The sequence below is a fragment of the Carcharhinus amblyrhynchos genome, chromosome 6 (genome assembly GCF_965287045.1).
Source record: "Carcharhinus amblyrhynchos chromosome 6, sCarAmb.v2.hapA, whole genome shotgun sequence".
NCBI classification, from domain to species: Eukaryota; Metazoa; Chordata; class Chondrichthyes; order Carcharhiniformes; family Carcharhinidae; genus Carcharhinus; species Carcharhinus amblyrhynchos.
Window position 1 is genome coordinate 12,281,819 of NC_137329.1, and position 24,135 is coordinate 12,305,953.

The 24,135-nt window shown below is 44.8% G+C and overlaps 1 protein-coding gene across 1 annotated transcript in view; it reads right to left on the minus strand.

Annotated features, from left to right (window-relative positions):
- Positions 1-24,135, minus strand: part of LOC145343701 (protein kinase C-binding protein NELL1-like) — an 828,548-nt gene that overhangs the window by 295,161 nt on the left and 509,252 nt on the right. The gene's annotated exons all lie outside the window — the stretch shown is intronic.

The window sequence follows — 24,135 nt, forward strand, 5'->3', positions numbered from 1 at the left end:
ATAGGTGCAGACATGATGGGCTGAATGGCCTCCTTCTGTACTATCTACAATCAAAGAAACCCTACACGGCCAATCAACCTAACCTGCACGTCTTTGGACTGTGGGAGGAAACCCACAGAGAACATGCAAACTCCACACAGGCAGATCAGGATTGAACCTGGGTCCCTGGAAGCAGCAATACTGTGCCGAACCTGCTGAGTTTTGTTTGTCTCCCCAGGATTTTATATTTTTATTTCAGAATTCCAGCAGCCACGGTATTCTGCTGTTCCCTTTGTCAGCGTATGAGTTAATTTTTTACAAATGGCCATGCTGGGAACCATCTGCCTGTCCATGTGCCTGCGAATATTAATTTAATTAGACGAGGAAACAGACATTTCCAACTGTCCTGTCGGCAATAAAATTATATTAGCCTCAGGAAAATGGCCTTGTCATGTTCTAGATGGAGGGCTTGTTTCTCACTGAGAGACTCACATGCGCGCTTATGATGTGTAAATATCACAGGTCGGAATTAATCTCTGTAAACAGGGCATGATTTCATTTGCAACTTTAGACTTCCAGTGTATCATTTACTGACCCCAGTGATTTAAAATTTCAGCATCAGTGGATGATGCTAAACTGTCTTCTAAACATTCTTTTCACCTCCATTCGTGGGACATGGGCATCGCTGATGCATCAGCATTTATTGTCCATCCCCAACCACCCGAGGGCAGTTGAGAGTCAACCACATTTGCTGTGGTTCTGGAGTCACATGTAGGCCAGACCAAGGTAAGGAGGGCAGATTTCCTGCCCCAGAGGGCATTAGTGAACCAGATGGGGTTTTTTTGACAATTGACAATGGTTTCTTGGTCATCATTGGGTTCTTAATTCCGGATTATTTTTTAACAGATTTCAAAACTGACATTGTGATCCTCTTAAACCAAAAGAGAAAATGCTGGAAAATCTCAGCGGGTCTGGCAACATCTGTAAGGAGAGAAAAGAGCTGATTTTTCAGGTCCAGATGACGCTGTGTCAAAGCTAAAAGGCAGAGAAAGTGGGAGATACTTATGCTGCACGCGGAGGGAATGAAAGAGGAATCATAGCCACAGAAACCTGGGGAAAGGACTGCCAGTAGCTGTCCACAGAGAGAATAAAGAGTGTGAATGGCCAAACGGCAGAGTAGCTGTAAACTGTGACAGGTGTAGATGTTGGGGAGGAGGGCAAGAGGAATATTTCCCAATTTCTCTGCTTTTTAGCTTTGACAAAGGGCCACCTGGACTCGAAACATCAGCTCTTTTCTCTCCTTACAGAGGCTGCCAGGCTTGCTGAGATTTTCCAGCATTTTATCTTTTAGTTTCAGATTCCAACATTCGCAGTAATTTGCCATTATTATTGTGATCATTTTATTACACTTTAACATAGAACACCTCAGCACAATCAGGCCCTTCGGCCCGCAAATTGCGCCGATCATATCCCTACCTACCAGGCCTATCTATAACCCTCAATCCCATTAAATCCCATGTACTCATCCAGAAGTCTCTTAAAAGACCCCAACGAGTTCACCTCCACCACCACCGACGGCAGCCGATACCACTCACCCACCACCCTCTGAGTGAAAAACTTACCCCTAACATCTCTTCTGTACCTACTCCCCAGCACCTTAAACCTGTGTCCTCTTGTAGTGACCATTTCAGCCCTGGGAAATAGCCTCCGAGAATCCACCCTATCTATACTTCTCAACATCCGAGAAACCTCTATCAGGTCACCTCTCATCCTTTGTCTCTCCAGGGAGAAAAGACCAAGCTCCCTCAACCTATCCTTTAGGCACCTTCGTATTATTTTAACCAGGTTTGACATTCATGTCATTAGTAAATGTCAGAAAAATTTAAGCTAAATTCGAGATGGCGACAAACAACATTTTCCCCCGAGTAGGTAGGGACTGGGGTGTAAATCAGAAGAGCCCTACTTTGTACTGAGTTTCTTGAACATGTTTGGAGCTTAACTCCAGCAACCACAGCCATCTTCCGTTGTGCTAAATTTTACTGCAACCGTACAGTCTTGGGTCAATTCCGACTGACTTCAGTTTTGCTAACATTGCTTGATGTCAGCAAAAAACTGCCTTGATGTCATGGGGTGGGCACCTCTTACCTCACTTCTGGAATGGATCAAAGGGGTTTGGAAGGTGCTGATGGAACTCAAATGGTGTGATCAGGTCTGTGGCGAGTGAGTGTCATTTGAAAGCATCATTGATCATACCTTCCATTGTATTCCAAGTGATTAAGAGTGGACTGATGGCAGTAGTTGATTGTGTTGGAATTGTGCTGCACAGTGGGACATATTCCACATAGTTGGGTAGGTGCCAGTGTTGTAACCTTACAGGAACTTGGCTGGAGGCAGGGCTAGTTCTGGAGAAAGACTAGTCCTTTCTATAGAGGGAGTACAGTGAAGGTTTACCAGGCTGATTCCTGGGATGGCAGGTCTGTCATATTGAGTCCGTTAGGATTATATTCACTTCAATTAAGAAGAGTGAGAGGGGATGCATAGAAACTTCCAACAGGGTTAGACAGATTCAGAAAGTGTAATATAAGCAGGGCCTAGTTTTAAGGCTGATAAAATTGGGTATCCTAAATTAAAGAATTGGGCATATTAAAAATCAAACTCAGTCAAACCTCAGGCAGGTCAATTGTACAATATACAAACCTGTCTGGGCCTGATTCATCAATCACCCATCAAAGGTCGTTGCACCCTACTGATACTTAGCAGGAAATCATTGCACCCCATTGAAATGCACCGGCCTATTGTTAGAAACCCAGATCGGGCCAGACTTTCTGTCACCAAGAGATCCTGCAGTTGGCTTAATCTGATAACAGGTTACATGTAAGTAACAGCATGGAGATGGACACCTGGGGGCGGACCCTGGTGTCCTGTCAGGCAGACATCAAGAAACCCACTGGGTGTTGGAACTCCCGCCTGGGACCTCATTGGCAGGAAGCCAGAGAAGTTTCTGGAAAGGCAAGCAGGCAAGCAGACATTTTCAGAGACCAGCAGTGAAGATTCGATGGGGGAGGCAACCCTTGACCATTTGGAGGACTGACCAGAGAAGGAAGGAAGGAAGAAGCTGCCATCAAGACTCACCTTCGTGACGACAGACCAGAGGGACTCGGAGAATCGAGCCTGCAGTTTAACCAAACCATGTTTGTGAGTAGTATACTTGAATCTGGAGTATCCTTTTGTTTTATGTGGGTAATTTAAGGGTTAATAAACTTGTTGAACCTTTACTTGTGTTTGTCCTTTGACCATCTTGCAAGTAAGAGCACCGGGGTAAAACTGGGGTAGGCAAACTGGCCGAAAGTATCTGAGAATTAACAAAAGAATGTTCCCAATGGCAAGGGAGTCCAGAAGTAGGGGTCATAGTCTGAGGATAAGGGGCAAACCTTTTAGAACTGAGATAAGGAGAAATTTCTTTACTCAGGGGGTGGTGAATGTGTGGAATTCACTAAACAGAAAGTAATTGAAGCCAAAATGTTGTCTGATTTCAAGAAGAAATTAGGTCTAGCTCTTGGAGCTAAAGGGATCAAGGGATATGGGAGGAAGAGGGGAATCAGGATATTGAATTTGATGATCAGCCATGATCATGATGAATGGCGGAGCAGGCTCGAAGGGCTACTCCTGCTTCTAGTTTCTATGTTGAGATGGTAGTGACCATAAATTTGGAAACTGCTGGCTAAGGAACCTTGGTGAGTTCCTGCAGTGCATCATGTAGATGGTACACACGGCTGTCAAAATTCATTGGCTTGGCAGTGAAGGGATTGAATGATTGTGGATACGTACCAATCCAGTGAGTTGCTTTATCCTGGAGGGTGTTGAGCTTCTTGAGTGTTGCTGGAGCTGCAATCATCCAGGCAAGTGGAGAGTATCCCATCACACCCCTAGTGTGTGGTCCTGTGTTGTTGCTGTACCAGGTTCGTGTCTGGGTTTTAGATCTCCTTGGCGCGACCCTGGCATACTTTTGGACCCAACTTGAATTATTTAAAGGCTCCGAGCCATGTTTGTGTTTGCCTAAGGAACTGAATTTATGCAACAACTTCATTTAATAAGCTAACCTGGTGACAGTTATATGTGTTTATTCAGGAGAGTTGTGAAGTTTTAAAGCTAATTATAAGACGTGATGCATCAATCGCCCGTTACCATGGCAACCATTTCGGAAAGTGCTGCAAGTCTGGATGCTTTTGGGGTATTGTGAAATACCGCAACACATCACTCACTGGAATCATTGTACCCAAACGAGAAAGGAATTAAATTAATCATTAGCATGTCTTTAAAAGCTTTGGCTAGTATCAGAAAGCAAAGTATAATTTCCATTTGTGCTGTGTTTAGCTGTATTTACTTTGCTGCCAGTGGTGTTCATGCTCGGTTACTGCGCGATCTGTTAGTTTCTCTGGCAGCCTTTGCACTGTGTGTCAGAAGGGTGGTGTCATTTCAACATTATGCCATTACATCGCATGTAACAACAGCCACTTGGCAGGAAGGGATTTCATTGAGATGTCATATATTATTCAACTCGTACAACACTGCATAGGCTGATTGCTGCAAAATGCCACGCTGCTGTACATAAAGTCTTTAACACAACTGAACTCGATATTTCATCCATATTGATCTGCGAAGCGTGCAGGTTTCGTGCAACTGGATGTGGTTAAAAATCATATTTGCTAAACATACACAAGTCTCGGCAGTGGGCAGAATGCTTCGAGAGCACAAGTTCTCAGAACATTAAAGACAGCACCTCAGGGTTATGAGGCTGTGAAGATAGCTAATGGAATTCTGGTTTTATCCCAGAGGTACAGAATTTAAAAGTCAAGAGGTAATGATGAAACCATACAGTGTCTGCAGACTTGAGCTCTGTAGAAGGCACTATGAACGTTGGAGAGGGTTCAATAGAGATAGGGTAGGATGCTGACGAACAACAGAGGAAATAAAAGTCCCCAGAGAACACTTGAAAAAAATTGTGTTTTTTTAAGTGAAACAATGAAGCTCATGACCACGTATTAGTATTTAAAATGATGAAAGAACGTGGCAGGATAGATAAAAAGCTATCTATTTAATGCAGTTGGGAAGTCAAGATCGAGTACACAAGTTCAAATGTAAGTGATGCACATGGCATCATGCTGGCACAGTGGTTAGCACGGCTGCCTCACAGCACCAGGTACCTGCGTTCGATTCCCGGCTTGGGTCTCTGTCTGTGCAGTGTCTGCACATTCTCACCGTCTGCGTGGGTGCCCTCCCACAGTCTGGAAGATGTGTTGATTAGGTGCATTGGCCATGCTAAATTCTCCCTTCAGTGTACCTGAACAGGCACTGGAGTGCGGCGACTAGAGGATTTTCGCAGTAACTTGATTGCAGTGTTAAGGTAAGCCTACTTGTCATAGAATCACTAAAGTGCAGGAGGAGCCATTTGGCCCATTGAACCTGTACTGACAACAATCACACCCAGGTCACAATCCCACATATTTACCCTGCTAATCCCCTTGACATGCAGGGATAATGTACCATGGCCACCTTTGCACTGTGGGAGGAAAGCAGAACACCCAGAGGAGGGAGTGCAGAGGAGGTTTACTAGGCTGATACCGGAGTTGAGGGGATTGAGCTATGAGGAGAGGCTGAACAAACTAGGCTTGTACTCGTTGGAGTTTAGAAGAATGAGGGGAGATCTCATTGAGACGTATAAGATGATGAATGGGATGGATAGGATAGAGGTGGAGAGACTCTTCCCGCTCAAAAAAGACAGTAGGACTAGGGGGCACAGCCTCAAGATAAAGGGGAGGCGGTTTAGAACGGAGTTGAGGAGGAACTTCTTCACTCAAAGGGTGGTGAATCTCTGGAATTCTCTGCCCGTTGAAGTGGTGGAGGCTGCCTCGCTCAATATTTTTAAGAAGCGGGTTGATGGGTTTTTGATAAGAGAAGGGATTAAGGGTTATGGGGAGAGGGCGGGAAAGTGGAACTGAGCCACGACAGATCAGCCATGATCTTATTGAATGGCGGGGCAGGCTCGAAGGGCTAGATGGCCTACTCCTGCTCCTATTTCTTATGTTCTTATGTTCTTATGTTCTTAAATCCATGTACACGGTCACCCAAGGCCGGAATTGAACTCAGGCCCCTGCTGTTGTGAGGCAGCAGTGCCAACCACCGTGCCACCATTGTGACAAATCTAAGTAAATAAATAAACTTAAATTTAGAACTAAATGCAGTGAGAAAGAGTTGTAGAACTCAGTTTCAGGCTCAGTGTTTGAGGCTTTCACAACGTCAAAATTGCAAGTCAAATTGGAGAGATTGTCAAAGGAAGAAAAGTTGAAGGAATTTGGGAACAGGATGAATTGTGTACGCCAACAGAAACTGGTTAGGTCACATATTTCTGTTTTGCAACTTGTAGGTGATAACACAGTGGCAAATTTTTATTAGTCTCCACAAGGATATTTATTTCGCTGATTCAAGCATTATTTTCTTGCTTAGTTTGCAGAATTTTTGCAATTCCTTTGATCATGGTAACACTCTGTGCCCGCCTATGCCTGTTACATTATTTCCTGTGTCATATCCTCCAGCAATTTTGTGAGGAAAATGCCAAATACGCAAAATAACAGTTGAAAAGTGGAGTTTCTCTGGAGAATTACTGGAGCCTTGATAATATAAGGAGATGTGGTTGCTGTTAGCCCCAGGAGCTAGATACTCACTTCCAAATTCTGTAAGTGTTAATACAGGAGAATCTCGGTAACAGGCATGGTTTGATGATGAGTATTTGCTTCAAAGAAATCTGTTTGTAGGCCCTTGAAACTCTTTGACTATAACATGATCAGTTCAGAACATGGCTCCAGTTATTCTGGCAGAAGCAAATTCATCAGTATTTCAACTTAGTGCCGGGGGAGGCGCTGGCCTTGTGGTATTGTCGCTAGACTATTAACCCAGAGAGTCAGCTAATGTTCTGGGGACCCGGGTTTGAATCCAGCCACGGCAGAAAGCAGAATTTGAATTCAATTAACAAAAAGTATCTGGAATTAAGAATCTACTGATGACCATGAAATCATTGTCGGAAAAACCCATCTGATTCACTAATGCTCTTTTGGAAAGGAAATTTTACCTGGTCTGGCCTACATGTGACTCCAGAGGCACAGCAATGTGGGTGACCCTCAACTGCTCTTTGAACTAGGGCTACTAGTGATGGGCAATAAATGCTGGCCAGTCAACAACATCCATGACCCACAAATGAAAACTGCTTAGGAAGGGAGAGATGGTGTAGTGGTGGTGTCGTACATTAGTAATCCAGAAACCCAGGCTGACACAATGGGGGCATGGGTTCAAATCCCATACCATGGCGGCTGGAGGAATTTCAAGAAAATTGATAAATGAAATCTGGAATTGAAAGTTAACTCAATAATGACCGGGAGGCTATTGTCAAAACCCACCTGACCTTTTAGGGAAGGAAATCTGCCATCCTTTTACCTGGTCTGGCTTACATGTGACTCCAAATCCAGAGCAATGACTCTCAGCTACCCACAGAAATGGCCTAGCAAGCCACTCAGTTTTTGGGAATTAGGAGAGGATAACAAATGCTGACCTCATCAGTGACACCCACAACCCATGAAAGAATGGGTTCGGCAGTGAGTCAGGTTGGGGATTCCATTGTTTCCACACAGCTTGGTAGGATAATATGGATGTATATGGTTTTAGTACACTAGTCTATGGAGACACTAAACATACTTGTCACACTTTGCCCTCCTCTGCTTTAACTATTCACACATTCTCTGGGTCTTGCAAATGTCTTTTATTTCTACTTTTTCAGCCTGGTTCATTATCTTAAGCCGTTGTCATTTCTGGTGTCCCTTATTTTCACTTAATCATTTCTTTTTCACTTGCCAACATAGAATTTACATTGATCTACCCATGTACAAGCAAGTCCATTGTATTGCAAGTTGCAGCACTTCATTCAAAGATTACTTAGCATTAAATGCCAGTAAAATATGAGAGCATAGCCAAGTTGTTAAATTTCAGGGGCCATTTCATGTGGTGTCCATCCCCAGGAGTTCAGTAAAATTGTCCCAAGTGTTGTGTCAGTCAGGATCACATCCTGAAGTTCAAATCTTTATCAGAATGTCCCAAACTATCAGGCAGAAATCAATTCTTTCTCTTCTGACTGTCTGTGTGGAGTTTGCACATTCTCCCCATGTCTGTGTGGGTTTCCTCCGGGAGCTCTGGCTTCCTCCCACAGTCCAAAGATGTACGGGTTGGGTTGATTGGCCATGCTAAAATTGCTCCTTTGTATCAGGTGGGTTAGCAGGATAAATACATGGGGTTACGGGTATAGGGCCTGGGTACGAGCATTGTCAGTGCAGGCTTGATGGGCTGAATGGCCTTTTTCTGCATTGTAGGGATTTGATGAATACAGTCTATGAATTTCTATAGCTGAGGTAAGATGGGTGGGCCAGCTCCTTAGGGTTGGGGCAGGGAGTAGAGAGGTTATAGGGTAACATAGTAGGGTTCAATATTATGAAGCAAGGATTATGTTTGGAATGGAGTTGAAGGTACTGCTAAGATATCGTCCACATATGACAGCAGAGTGCCATCACACCCCTAGGATAAGGCAGAAGTAGGTAGGTTCTTGACTACCAAGTAAGGGGGTTAAAGTTTAGGAGGAGGAGGAAATATGGAGTTGAGGTTACAATCAGATCGCCATGATCTTTTTGAACAATGGAGAAGGCTCCAGAGGTTGAGTGACCTATTCCCTATGAAGACTTTATCTGGGATAGTTTGTTCAAACAGCATTAACAGGGCAAACTGCAGTGATTCAGTTCAGATTTCAGGGACTTTTCTCCAAAACAGTCCTAAGTTATTGACACAAATTAGTATACATACAATGCTTCAGTTCGTATCGTCCTAACTATGCTAGGGATTGTGGGTTATACCAAAAAGGAAAGTTGTGGTCTACACATGTCAATTCAAATTAACAACAATACATTTATTTTAGGAGCTCTTAGCTGCACAGAGAACAAACTAGAACGAAAGCAGCAGCCGGTGCAACACCCTAATAACATCACCATCAAATCATATGATTGGCTCTTAAAGCAATCTGCAATCGCTTAAATATAAAACATACTTACACTTCTACTTCTGTGATCATGACATCAAATGTCTATAGTATCATACATTGGATCAGTAATACTCTCGACACAGTACTATGCACCATTAATCACAATACACAGTCAATAAGAAAGTCCATCTGGAGGACATCTATTCCTCTTTTGACATTCTGGAGTTTGGCTGTCCTTGACCTTCAAAGTATAAATAGGAAGTTCAGTAATCACTTCTTTTCTTGGATCAAACTCTGCACTATTCTCACATGGAATATTGCAGAGACACAATCATCAGACAACTCCGATTGAATTAAGTCTTTCAGAGTAGTATTCACAACTCAGTGGAATAAAGAAATTGGTGCCACGGGTGATGATTCTGTGAAATAATTTCAAGATGAGAACAATTGGTCAGCATGGTGTTGCCAAACTAGTTCATCTTCAGTTTGAACTGTATAAGAAATTGGACCAGCTTTTGCTAAAACGATAGCTGGTACCCATTTCTCATTTGTGGCATAATTGCACACTAACACTCAATTTCATTGCTGAAATGAGTGTTGTTCTGTCTTTACCTCTCATGTAGCAACTTGAGATTGTTGTTGATGCTTTGCTAGCTCTGAAGTCTCTGAGAATAACAAATCACATGTAGTTCTTGACTTTATTTTTGAGAGTAGTAATACAAGTCAACTTTGGGTAGCCACATGAGTAGAGTTTCTGTAAGATTTTTTGATTTTATTTAATTTGATTTGATTTATTATTGTCACATGTACAGTGACAATAATAAATATACAGTGAGAAGTATTGTTTCTTGCGCGCTATATGGACAAAACGTACCATTCACAGAGAAGGAAACGAGAGTGCAGAATGTAGTGTACGGTCATAGGGTGTAGAGAAAGATCAAATTAAAGAAATTGAATTAAGGCTTCGTTAGAGAGTTTAAATGAGTTAGAATGAAGTTTTAGAAGCATAGAATGAGTGTAAAAAATAGAATTAGAAGGTACGCTAGACATAGCTTGCAAGAAGTCACTACGCTCCAGTTCCACCTTGAAACAAAATGTCAAAAAGCTATTCACACAAGGTGATAATGAACATTGTTCTCTTGAAGCTTTAAAGAATGTTTCAAGGACTGTACAAATATTTCAGCTAATCCATTGAATGATATGTGCTGAATACTATTTACTTTGAAATAATTCTCAAACTCTTGTGAAGTAAGCTGTGAGCCATTATCGCCAACAATCTGTTCCAGTTTACCAAATCTTACAAAAACGCCATCAAGTTTTTCGATGGTTTGTTCTGTTGCAGGACATCTCATGATAACAACTTCTGGCCACTTTGAGTGTACATCAATGATGCCCAAGAACATGTAACTCTTAAATGGAGCAGCTAAACGTATGTGCAATTGTTGCCATGAAGTTTTAGGTCACTCCCAAGGGTGTAAAGGTGACAGTGGTGACGTACTTCTTTTTCCTTCAATCTGAGCATCCAGACATAGCCACCAAAAATAACTACAGCTAGTTCCTTCATCTGGACTATACCAGGATGTTCTTCCTGTAATTGTTCAAAAACTCTTTCACACACACTAGGAGAATTGAGCACTTGGATTCCCCACAATAGATACCTGCTTTGGATGGTCAACTCAAGATTTCCTGATGCATATGATTTCAGATCTGGATGTGTATGATGTGTTCCAAATGTCATTCCTTTCAGTATATTATCCATCGCCTCCCCCATCATGGGATAATTTCTGGTATGTCTCTGAACTTAAGAAGCTGTTACATACAAATGGTCTACCAGCAAAAAAAAGAATATTAGTAAAATAGTTGGTGGTGCTTCTAAAATAACGTCCATTCTTTTAGGTATTTTATGTAGGCCGTTGCGATCAATAACGTGACCCAAATACTGGACTGATGTTCAGAAAAGTCACACTTTCCTTTCTTGATATGCAAACCATTTACTTGAAGACATTCTGCTGTTGCATCTAGATTATTTAAGTGCTCAGTGGACTGTGTAACTAGAATATCACCTAGGTAACATTCCATACCATTCAAAATCTGAACCATCAATCTTTGGAATAGAGCTGGTATGGATGTTATTCCAAAATGAAATCTTTTGTAACAAAAAAAAAGACCTTTATGAGTAACGACAGTAAGCAATTGTTGAGAGCCAGCAGCAACATTCATCTGCAAATATGCTTATGAAAGATCAATCTTGCTAAATTTTCCACCTGATAACCTGGCAACAACTCTTCAAGTAAAGGAAGCATACATCGATCAGCACACAACATTGGATATACGATTGTTTAAAATCACCACAGCTATTAACTGAACTCGTTTCATGACAGGTACAAGCTTGGTGGGCCAAAGGGCCTGTTCCTGTGCTTATGCTAGGTATGATGGGAGTAGTCCAGTCGCTTATTGTAATTGGCTCTAAAACACCAATGATAATAATTCTTCTTCGACCTTGGGAAAAATTGCATGTGGTATCACTCTTGCTTTGAGACTTTTTGGTTGACTATTAGGCTTTATCTTGAGCTTCATTTGAGTTTCCCTTCATTGAATCAAGTGTCTCTTCAAATGTACTCTTGTATTGATCCAGAAGGTGCTGTATGTCTGTCTTGGTATTGACCACATCTGTTGACAACACTCCGATTAAGCTTTACCTTCTCTAACCATGTTCTCCCAAATAGAGCTGGAAAATTACCATGGACCACACAGAGGGGCAACTCCATGGTTTGTCCATTCAACTCTAAGTTGACCATGATGTAACTTTTTAATGGCACAATCTCTTCCATGTACATTCTTAAAATCACATTAGTTGGTTCTAAAGGAAGATACCTTATCTTTTGCTGCTTTGTAGTCTCAGGGATTAGATATGCAGCAGCAGCAGCACTATCAACCTCCATCCTAATATTTTCCCCACTTGATTTCAGAATCACCCAGAATACATGGGATTCATCATGTATGAAACTAAAACTAAAAAAGCAGCTTGCGCAACATCCTAATGACATCACCATCAAATCATGTGACTAGTTCTTAAAGCAATCTGAAGCCATTGTATGTCTCACAGCTTGGTTTGGCTCGTGCTCTGACCAAGACCATAAGAAACTACAAAGGGTTGTGAACTTAGCCCAGTCCATCAATCAAACTAGCTTCCCATCCATTGACTCCATCTGCATGGCCCACTGCCTCAGAAAAGCAATCAGCGTAACCCTGGACATATTCTCTTTCATTTTCTTCTACTGGGGAAAAGGTGCATAAGTCTGAAATCAGGTACCAACCGTCTCAAGAATAGTTTCTTCCCTGCTGCCATCACTCTTTTGAATGCACCTACCCTATATTAAGCTGATCTTTCTCCATATCCTAGCTGTGACTGTAACACTATTTTCTGCACCCTCTCCTTTCCTTCTACCCTATCTACTTTATGTATGATAATGATTTGTCTGTATAGTGTGTAAAAAACAATACTTTTCATTGTATCCCCATACATGTGTCAATAATAAATCAAACCAAATTTAATATATAAGAGTTTGAAACTCTATTTCAGGCAATATCAAGGTGGGATTCAAACCCAAGTCTCTAGAGCATTACCCTGGGTCTCTGGATTGCTAGTCCAATGACAATATCTCTACACTACTGCCTCCACAGCCTGCTCAACCATGGGGCAATTGAAGCCCTTATGTGACCAATTAATGACCATTGAAATATTTCCTCCCACAACTGCAGGGATTCCGTCTGCAGCAGGAGAGGCCCATGCCAAGGAAAGCATAGCAAGCCTTAGAGTTGGGCTGACGGGGGTATGCCTCCTATTTGGGCACCCTTTGCCCACCATAGGCCCTCCTAAGTTTACCTCCCACTGTCTTTTCAAACCGTGCCATCACACCAGGGTCTGTCTAGCCTGCCCCCAGCAAGACCATGTATCCGGGCTCCAAAGCTAAACACCGTCAAAGGACAAAGAACAGTACAGCACAGGAACAAACCCTTCAGCCCTCCAAGCCTGCGCTGATCACGATGCCTGCCTAAGCTAAAACTACGTGCGGAGTCCGTATCCTTCCATTCCCGTCCTATTCATGTATTCGCCTTTCCTTGTTAACTGTTGTCCCATCAGTGGCCACCGCTCCCAGTGATCTGCCAGGCCTCTGCCTGGCTGCCAGCTCTCATGGGTGGGGCTTCCCCTTGGCGCAGGGCAGACGCCACGGCTCAAGTCCATTGGAGGATATTGTTAGCGTTAAAGTTAATGTCTGCAGGGTGAGCCCCTCACTTTTTTTGATAGGGTCCGGGTTGTGGGGGGAGGCAGGGTTAGCGCGGAAAGACTGCTCCCAGTGTATAACTGAGCTTGAGGTCTTGGAAACATCAGCGAGGCAGCAACGTGTCCTTTACAGAAGGACAGCTCATTTTTCTTTTTTTTTAATTTTGGCAACACAAGGACGACAGAGAGAAAGAATCACTGGGGGGAGAAAAAATAGATGTTGTTGCCAACCCTCAGCAGATAAGGCAGCCTCTGTGAGCTTAGCTTCTTAACTCGCTGCCACTTCACCTCCGTGGATGTTCACCCTGAAGAGAATCTCCACCTCGCTCTGATAAATTTCACTTTGAAATGTGAGGAAAGGTCAGCTACCAGCTCTGGTTTCTCACGCAGCACGAGTTCGCTGACCCACTTAGCGCTTCCAGCATCTTCTCTTATTTCCAGACTTCCATCATCTGGAGTGTTACAGTGCCAGATGACGACGCAGCGCACAGAATCGTATCATTCGGTCCAGCGGGCCCCCACTGACTCCTTGGTCAAGCTTCCGAAAAATTCCCACTCGTGCTCTTTCCCATTTTTTATTCCCACTGGCACGCTGGCACAGTGGTAAGTGCTGCTGTCTCACAGCGCCAGGAACCCGAGTTCGATTTCCTCCCACAGTTCGAAAGCCATGCTAAATTCTCCCTCAGTGTTGCCGAACAGGCGTCAGAGTGTGGCGACCAGAAGATTTTCACAGTAACTTCATTGCAACATTAATACAAGCCGACTAATAAATAAACTTCAACTCAAACCTGTTGTGGATTTTAATATTGAGTCTGAATAGCTGCTAAATTATCAGACTCCTCGTCCAGCATCTGGGATTGGATGCACAGAGATTTATTCCAATTAAATTTTGGGAAAATCATAGAATCCCTACAATGCAAAAGGAGGCCATTCAGCCCATTAAGCCTACATCGACAACAATCCCACCCAGGTCCTATCCCCATAGCACCATGTATTTATCTTGCAAATCCCTCTGACACGAAGGGGCAATTTAGCATGGCCTATCCATCTAACTCGCACATCTTTGGACTGTGAGAGGGAACTGGAGCACCCGGAGGAAACCCATGCAGACACGGGGAGGATGTGCAGACTCTGCATAGACAGTGACCCAAACCAGGAATTGAACCCGGGATGCTGGCGTTGCGAGGGAGTAGTGCTAACTCCTGACAGATGCTGCCAGACCTGCTGAGATTTTCCAGCACTTTCTCAGTGCCCAAGGGTAGGAATCTTACGGGAGGCGGTATTTTCTGATCCAGCATCAGTGAACGCAGATTTGGCTGAGCTCCGAATTCTTCATCCTCACTGCAGCAACATGGTATGAATGGTCTGTAAGATTGTGCCCAAGGTCTTTTTTTTGAGAAATTCAATCCTTTCACCAACAGAGGTGAAACTCTGGACGCACCATTAAGTTCAACAACTTCAGATCATGGTTTATTTTGTATTCTTTTCCAGAGTGTCAATCTGGACCTTTTCCTCAAGTTTTTGCTTTCAGTCAGCTTCACTTATTAACACCCTGCTCTCTGCTGTTAACACCCCCTCTGGAACAATACTCTTCCTGCTCCTTTCTTACCACTCTCTTTGCCCTGAGTTACATGAGCTCTTTGTTAATTAATCACCTCTGCCCTCTAACCTATCCCTGACCCCTTTTTGCGCCACTTGCCCCTTCCTCTTTTTCCAACAGCAGAAAACCCATCATATTTCTGCCTCTCTTCAGTTCTGAAGATAAGTCATATTGGGTTGAAAACGTTAACTCTCTTTGCCTCTTTCCACCGGCAGTGCTGAGTTTTTCCAGCACCTCGCTTTTTATTTCAGATCTCCAGCATCCGCAATATTTTGTTTTCATGTCACTGAAACCATTCCCACTCCAACTCTGTTCCCTAGCGACCAAAACCGTCCCTCTCCATGGCGACTGTCTGAGACTAAACTTGTCAGTTTGTAAGCCTGATTGTCATACTTCACACTGAGGTGATCTTCTGGCCTCATGTGGACACCCACATGAAGGCTACACTTATGTTCACCTCCAAAACGTCGCCAGAACTTTCCCCTGCCTCAGGTCATCTCTGTAGATGAAGGTTTTATTCATGCCTCGATTGACTCTGGATGTGATTATTGCATTTCTCCATTGTCTACCTTTCATGCATCTGAGATCACCTAAAATTCTGCTGTCCATGTCTTAACTCATGCAAAGTCCTGTTACCCTATAACTCTTCTGTTCGCTGACCTACACTTACTCATAGTCAGTTTTAAAGTTCTCATTATTGTTTTTGAATCATGCAGTGCAAAAGGAGGCCATTTGACCCACTGAGTCCACACCGACTCTCCAATAGAACATTCCATCCAGGCCTTATCACCGTAACCCACTTATTTACTCCACTAAGCTTTGATTTGGTTCATTATTGTCACATACATTATTATAAAGTGAAAGCCATGATGTGGAGCTGCCAGCATTGGACTAAAGTAGGCACAGTAAGTAGTCTCACCCCATCAGGTTAAAGTCCAACAGGTTTATTTGGTAACACGAGCTTTTGGACTGCTGTTCCTTCTTCAGGCGAGTGCACTGAAATCCTGCACTCACCTGATGAAGGAACGGCACTCTGAAAGCTCGTGCTACCAAATAAACCTTTTGGATTTTAACCTGGTGTGGTGAGACAACTTACTATACAGAGAAAAGTGTTGTTTCTTGTGAGCTATAGAGATAAAGCATACTGTTCATGGAGTAGAAACCGAGAGAGTACATAATGTAGTGTTACAGTCATAGCTACAGTGTATAAAAAGATCAACTTAATGCAAGGTAGGTCCATTCAAAAGTCTGATGGCACTGGGGAAGAAGCTGTTCTTGTATTGCTTGGGATGTGACTCAGACTTTTGTATCTTTTTCCCAATGGAAGAACAAAGAACAACACAGCACGGGAAACAGGCCCTTCGGCCCAACGAGCCCGCGCCGCCGTCCCATTGTCTCAGTGACCTATTCATGATTTTAGTCTATGCCTAATGTGCGAGGATCAGGGAGGTCCAATATAGGGACAATTTGTTACCCAATCAATCAGCCTAAAAGCGCATCTTTGGGATGTGGGAGGAAACCGGAGCACCCGGAGGAAACCCACGCAACCACGGGGAGAACGCGCAAACTCCCACAGACACAGGCCCAAATCCATGTGTCCGCACAGCAACAGAGATAGTCTCTGAGCTGTCATGTTGCCCTCGAGATGGTCCAGTTTAAGCACACTAACGACATGAAGCAATAGGCAACTCCCGAAGCAACATCCAAGAAGGTTGAAGAGAGTATGTCCGGGAGGTGTGGGATCGTTAATTATGCCGGCTGCTTTGCTGAGGCAGCAGGAAACGTAGGCAGACTCAACGGATGGGAGGCTGGTTTGCGTGATGATGACACTGGTTTGCGTAATCGTCCTAATTTACACACCTTACAATACTAAGGGACAATTTAGCATGGCCAATCCACTTAACCCGCATATCTTTGGTATGTGGGAGAAAACCGGAGCATCCGGAGGAATCCTACACAGACACGGGGAGAATGTGCAGACTCCACACAGTGACCGAAGCTGGGAATTGAATCCGGGTCTCTGATGCTGTGTGGCAACAGTGTTAACCACTGTGCCACCGTGCCGCCCAACGATAGGAATCTTACGGCTGTTCACACCAATGGGATTTTCTGATCCCGTGTCAGTGAATTTTGCAGACACGGAGAAAACATGCAAAACTCCGCACTGACAGACACCCAAAGTTGAAATTAAGCCCAGGCAACAGCGCTGACAACTGGCCACTGTGCCACGCTTCCATGGTCACCCTTCCATGGTATCACCCCTCCCTATCTCTGTAATCTCCTCCAGCCCCAATCTCCAAGATATCTGTACTTATATAATTCTGGCCTTCTGTACATCTCTGGTGTTAATTACTCCATCATTTGTGGTCTTGCCTTCAGCTGCCTTAGCCCTGAGCTTTGAGTGCAGATACCTTGGAGATATTGGGATAAGTGACCAAAAATGTGGTCAACAAAGTTAAGGTTTAAGGAGTGACGTGAAATGGTGGCACGGTGGTTAGCATTGCTGCCTCACAGTGCCAGGAACCCAGGTTCAAATCTAGGTTTGGGTTGCTGTCTGTGTGGAGTTTGCATATTTTCCCCATGTCCGCGTGGCTTTCCTCCGGGTGCTCCAGTTTCCTCCCACAGTCCAATGATGTGCGCGTTAAGTGGATTGGCCATGCTAAATTGCCCCTTAGTGTCAGGGGAACCAGCTAGGGTAAATGCATGGGGTTGTAGGGGTAGGGCTTGGGTGGGATTGTGGTCAGTGCAGACTCAATGGGCTGAATGGCCTCTTTCAGCACTGTAGGATTCTATGATTCTATAAGAGGGAGGCAGCAAGAGAGAGAAGTAGAAATCAAGGCAGAGGTGACGAGGGAGAGAATTCCAAGGTTTAGAGTGTAGGCAGTTGAAAGTATGGCCACCAACAATGGAGCGATTCAAATCAAGATGCGAAGGAGAACAGAATTCAAGGAGTATGGAGGTCTCGGCAAGTGCGTGGCTGGAGAGGATTACAGAGATAGGAAGGATGATGCCATGGAGGGGTTTGAGAACAAGGATAAAAGTTTTTATCAAATCAGTGTATTGAGGGACCGATCCAGTGGAGGTCAAGGTGCAATGGACAAGCAGGACTTTGTGTGAGTTAGGGAGATGTTGACAGCCAATGGAATATTCAACACTTCCTGAAATAATTTGGGTGAGTGAATCTGGCAAGTAGAGCAGATCGCCTGCTCCCATGGCTGTTCATCCCAATCGGAAGCTTCCATGAAGCCGTTCCCTCTCCATAGGCCATGGGCCATAGAAACCTACAGTGCAGAAAGAGGCCCTTGGCCCATCGAGTCTGCATCGACCACAATCCCACCCAGGCCCTATTCCCATATCCCTACACATTTAACCACTAATCCTGCTAACCTACGCATCTCAGGACACTAATGGGCAATTTTAGCATGACCAATCAAGCTGACCTGCACATCTCACGCAGACATGAGGAAAATGTGCAAACTCCACACAGACAGTGACCCAAGCTGGGACTCTCATCCCAGTTTGTGCCCCACCTCTGAAGAGTGATGGCAGCCTAGCATTTGAAAAACTGCACAGAGCTTTTCAGGTACAATCAGCTGCTTCACCCATTTCACACCACTGAGTGGACCAGTTAGCCAATGGGCAGGGTAGCTATCCGTACAATTTTGTTTTCTTTAAAGGAGCAAGAACGATTTCTGAAATTCAAGTTTAAAATTCATTTATTAGTGTCACAAGTAGGCTTACACTAACACTGCAATGAAGTTATTGTGAAAATCCCCTAGTTGCCACACTCTACCCGTTACTTGTTCAGGTACACTGAGGGAGAAATTAGCATGGCCAATGCACCTAAGCAACATGTCATTTTGAGGAAACTGGATCTCCCGGAGAAAACCCATGCAGACACAGGGAGAATGTGCACACTCCGCACAGACAGTGACCCAAACCAGGAATCAAACCCGGGTAAAAGCAAATTACTGCGGATGCTGGAATCTGAAACCAAAAGAGAAAATGCTGGAAAATCTCAACAGGTCTGGTAGCATCTGTAAGGAGAGAAGAGAGCTGACGCTTCGAGTCCAGATGACCCTTTGTCAAAGCTAAAAGGCATCGAAAGTGGGAGACATTTACCCTGTAGGGTGAGGGAATGAAAGATGAGTCGTAGCCACAGAGACCAGGGGAAAGGCTGCTAATGGCAGCCCACAGGGAGAATAAAAAGCGTCAATGGCCAAAGGGCAGAGAAGTTGAAATCAAAGGGAATTAAACCAGGGTCCCTGGCACTCTGAGGCAGCAGTGCTAACCACTGTGCTACCCTGCCGCCCAAGGGTAGGAATCTTATGGCTATTCATGCCGGCGGGATTTTCTGATCCTGTATCAGTGAACAGAGATTTGGCTGAGCGCCAAATTCTCCATCCTCGCCGCAATGTGAGCGGCCAGTAAGATCGCGCCCAAGGTCTTTTTCCATCCTTTCAGTTCAATCCCTTGAACTGGAACAGCCACACGGAACCTGAACGCTGCCAACTTCTGTCTCTGCAATATGCAAGTGCTGTTTACAAAACTGATGCAAGATCCAGATAAACAGCCGCGTGGAGCTGTCTGCCAAAAGCATGAAAAGTCCTACTGACATCCATCTGATCACCTACGAACACGAGAAAAGAAGTGTCTGAATGATAGCTTTTCTTTTCCCATCTGTTCTGTCTGCATTTGAGGCTTGCAACACTTGTTATAAGTAACAAATTTAGCTTTTTTCACACTCCCAATGTTGTTTTTATTACCAGCATCACACGGAATACACACTTAACATAGAACAGTCTGAGGAGCGAGCATCGTGTCTCATTCTGCTGTTGATTCATTTATTTCTTTTCTCTGGCCTCCTTTCCTGGTTGTACCTTGAAGAATTCCTTTGAAAGATGTATAAGCTCCTTTGGGAGAGATTGTTCTGATTGCCTTTGTATTGATGCAAGCTGATGCATTTCAGGCACATGTGGAACCTTCAGCAACTGTGCTTTTCCTCAATAATCAATTGAAGGCATGAAACAGCCGAGAGTTCCTCCAAGATTGACTTGTGACAATTGCAAAGAAATTGCTTTTCGGCCATCAATGGAGACTGCGTTGCAGGTAAAAGCTCACACTCCCACCGCACACACACACATTTTTACAGTGAGGTCCCTCGAAGGAATAAAAGCAGAAAACAGATACTCACCTTATTAACTTCCTAACACATGGACAGAGGAAAATGACATCAATTCCACAAACGGAAAGTACTGCATTACAACACGGGAACAAGGAAAAGCAAACTGTAGGCCATTCTGGCTCCTCAATACTTCCAACCATTCTGTTAAATCAGGGCTGATCTGTGTCTCATTTGTCTCCCTTTATTCCTTGGACCTACCAAAAACCTCTTGACCCAACACTTGAAAATATCAATCGACTGAGAATTTGGAGGAGAGGTTTTATCTTCTCCCAAGATTTGAACCATGTTTTTTTGTGCGTGTGGGAAAAAAAATGCTTCTTTTCTGCTCAACAGCCGAACTCCAGTTTTAAGATCATGCCCCCCCCTCCAACCCCCCAACTTTTTTTCCTGAATCGCTTCAACTCATTTTTCTCCAACTTCCCTGATCTTGGCTCATTCTCCCCACGTCTGCACGGGTTTCCTCTGGGTGCTCCGGTTTCCTCCCACACTCCAAAGATGTGCGGGTTACGTGGAACGGCTATGCTAAGACTGGGAGTGGAGGGATACAAACAAATAGTCTAGTTGGGAGCATGAGCGGTGCAGGCTTGGAGGGCCAAAGGGCCTGTTCCTGTGCTGTATTGTTCTTTGTTAAATTGCTCCTTAGAGTCAGAGAGATTACCAGGGTTAAGATGTGGGGTAACAGGGATAGGGCCTGGGTGGGATTGGTGTCGGTGCAGACATGATGGGCCAAATGGCCTCCTTCTGCACTGTTGGGATTCCATGATTTTATCAAGGGCCTTCAACATTTTGAAAGCTTTGACTAGTGTTGCAGCGAGCCCCTTTAAGGGTGGAGGACAGTTGTGGGAAGGTTCCGGAAGGTCATGTGACTGGTTTAGCCAGCCACGCCAATGAGCATGAATCCTGGGGCTGAGCGCAAGGTTTCCCACACAGCCTGGACACTCGAGTCGAAGTAATCGGTGACATCTTCCTCACTCACTGGGCCCGATTTTACCATTACCGTTTTCGGGCGCGAAAATGTGGTAAAATCGGGCATGAGGCCATTAATGCCATCTGTGCCCGCGTCCACGCAGATCGTAGAATCATAGAAACCCTACAGTGCAGAAAGAGGCCCTTTGGCCCATCGAGTCTGCACCGAACACAATCCCACCCAGGCCCTACCCTCGTGTCCCGACATATTGTGCCCACTTTACTGAGGTCCGGCAATGGCCGCAATCCGATTCGTGCCCGAAACGGGCGCAACGGCATCTTCAATGCATTTGCACGCACTTAAGTTGAATTAATGAACTGCCTGCCCAACTTTATCAGCATTTCCCCCTTTACCACCGCATTCGCCAATCCGGAATTGTGCTGAGATGGACCTGCTGAATAAAAGTCTGATTCAGGCGCTCCAGCTGCTGAAGAGGTGAGTTCAGAGCTTCAAACGGCTCTCTGACTCAGGTCAGTGATGGGGGGGAGGGGGGCGAAGGGGGGAGGGAGGTGGGTCAGATCATTCTCTGGTGAGGGGCTGGGAAGGGAGGAGGAGGTGGGTCAGATGTACCTCTGAGGGGAGGAGGGGTGAGGGGAAGGGACGGAGGCCAGATCATTCTCCGGTGGGGTGCGGAGCGAGGCTAGATCATTCTCTGGAGGGGGAGGGGAGTAATGACGCCAGGTCGTTCTCTGGTTTGAAGGGGGTGGGGAGACGGGAGGCGGGTAAGATGTATCCTGCATCTCTGGTGTTGGGGGGGGGGGGGGGGGGGGGGCGGGAGGCCCGATCACTCACTCACTGGTTCACTGGTGGTGGGGGGGTGGGGAGGCCAGATGGTGGGGTTGGATGAGGGGGGCAGGGGGTCCACTGCCACTCTGCGGATGATTGGTTGGGTGGGGGGGGGGGGGAGGGGGCAGGGGGTCACGATCGATCTATACAGTGAGGGGGTAGGTGGATAAGGGGACAGTGATGCCTGTGGGGGCCATCGCCCCCAGACTACTTTATCTGCCTTTTTGCGGCTCGGGAGCAATCTGATACGGGCGGGCTTTTTCAAATGTTTTTCTAACTGTGCGTGCACCGTTCAGAGCTCCGATCATTTCGAGTGTGCTAAGCCCCACCCACAGCACGATTCAGACCCACGATTTTTTTTTTCAAGCTAAGTATGTACGGGGAGACCTGAAAGCAGATTTCCAAGTCGGTTCTGAATTGCGCCCAGATTCAGCACTTAGAATGAAAATGATAAAATCGGGCCCACTGTATATAGTTCTGTATGTAGTTCATCACGCAAACCAACCTCCTAACCATTGACTCTGACTACACTTCCCGCTGCCTCGGCAGAGCAGCCAGCATAATTAAGGACCCCACACGCCCCGGACATTCTCTCTTCCACCTTCTTCCGTCAGGAAAACACGACAAAAGTCTGAGGTCACGTACTAACCGACTCAAGAGCAGCTTCTTCCCTGCTGCTGTCAGACGTCTGAATGGACCTACTACGTATTAAGTTGATCTTTCTTGTTCCCTCGCTATGACTGTCACATTACATTCTGCACCCTCTCCTTCTCGAAGTACAGTATGCTTTGTCTGTATAGCGTGCAAGAAACAATACATTTCACTGTATATTAGTACGTGTGACAGTGATAAATCAAATCAAATCAAATCAAATAATTATTCCTGTTAATAAATAGTTACTCCACTCTCCACAAGAAGTTGGATTGCCACTTGACGTTCTAAGTTTCAATATCAAGCATGTCCCTGCAATCTGTCCTCATAATTAAGTCCGTTAAGCCCTGCTGTCCCTGTGCGGGTGCCCTCTTCAAAGGCTGGCATGTCTTGTCCGAGATATGGAACCTAAAACTGAACATGGTGCCTCAGGAGGGATTCCGCCCAATACCTAACTCTTTCAGAGCTACTTCTTTGAGCAAATTTTTGGTCATCTATCCTGATATCTCCTTCCATGGGTCACTGTTATTTTTATTTTAAATTTCATGCTGTTATTTTCTTAAATGCCTTGGGACATTGTTACAAGTGCTATTTGGGGTGGGGGGCAGTGTTGGTTGTTAGCCTCTGTAAGATCTTGCCAGTTTGTGGGATATGTACTGAACCAAAGCAAAATCCTGCTGGAAATCTGAAGCGAAATCCAGAATTGCTGGAAAATACTCAGCAAATCTGACAGCACCTGTGGAGAGAGAAACAGAGGCTGGAAATTTTTCCGGCACCCTTGTCCCGATTTCGGGAGCAGGCGACGCTTCGAGGACGGCATTCTCCATTGTCCTCGGGTAGGATCGTACGAACCTTGGGCGCACGTGCTGGTAAAATTCCACCCAGAGTTATAGTTTTGAGTCCATGACTCTTCGACGGAACTGAAGAACCATATTGGGCTTGAAACATTAACTCTGTTTCTCTTTCCACAGGTGCCGTCAGATCTGTTGAGATTTTCTGCCTTCAGGAGAGAGTTGGACCGCTCATTGTCTGGGGCAGAGATCATACCATACAGAAAGTAAGTGAATGAACAGATACCGTGCGCACGGTCAACATCCTGGAGTTGCTTCGATCTTAGATCACCGGGGGTGTTGGGGAAGGGGCAGATTTACAGAGATTTCCTTCACCTAAACCAGGTGAGACCATGCCAGGAGTATTATGCACAGTTTTGGTCCCCTTATTTGAGGAAAGATGGAGTGATATTGCAGTCAATTCAGAGGAGATTCAGTAGATTCCAGAGTTTGTCGTATGAAGAAAGATTGAACAGATTAGGCCAAAACTGTCTGGAATTTAGAAGAATAAGGGGAGATCAAATTGAGATGATAAAAGGTGTGGATAGAGTAGATATGGAGTTAATGCTTCCTCTTTTGGGGCATTCTAGGACGAGAGGTCACAGTCTTAGAATAAGGGGTAGCAAATTTAAGACAGAGTTGAGAAGAAACTGCTTCTCCCAAAGGGTTGTGAATCTGTGGAATTCGCAACCCCAAAGTGTGATGGATGTTGTGTCAATGAGTAAATTTAAGGAAGAGTTAGGCAGATTTTTAATTGGTAATGGGTTGAGGGGTTATGG